Source organism: Nanorana parkeri, unplaced genomic scaffold (genome assembly GCF_000935625.1).
Source record: "Nanorana parkeri isolate BGI_ZX_2015 unplaced genomic scaffold, ASM93562v1 scaffold1726, whole genome shotgun sequence".
NCBI classification, from domain to species: domain Eukaryota; kingdom Metazoa; phylum Chordata; class Amphibia; order Anura; family Dicroglossidae; genus Nanorana; species Nanorana parkeri.
The window spans coordinates 204,296-204,759 of record NW_017307994.1 but is presented as its reverse complement, the minus strand read 5'-3'; positions in this window follow the sequence as shown (position 1 = coordinate 204,759).

The window sequence follows — 464 nt, the reverse complement described above, 5'->3', positions numbered from 1 at the left end:
GCCCCCATCTCTGCGCAGAAAATGTTGAAACATCAGTTCATCCGACACTCCCGGCGCAGAGATGGGGGGGCCCGCCGGATACTGATGGTTGCAATGGCGATAGAATACTGACCCGGATCAGGAGCCGCGCTGTGTAATCTGACACAGCACAGCTCATGATCCGGGTCAGCAGTCTATCGCCATGACAACCCTCTGCCAATCACAGCACGCTGCCACTACTGACCAGTCTCCACCCACTCGTTCTGCTGTGTGCAAAGTGGCAGACAGGGGGTAATGTATATAGAGGTGGCAATGGATAGAGAGATGCAAGATGGGGGGGGACAATGTGTATATAGCTAGATTAGCGAGATGGGGGGTAAGGTGTATATAGAGAGAGGTGCCAGATAGCACCGGATCGGTATCCACCGGGCCCCCAGTCTCTGCGCCGGGAGTGGCATCCGGGCACAGAGGTGGGGGGCCCGCCA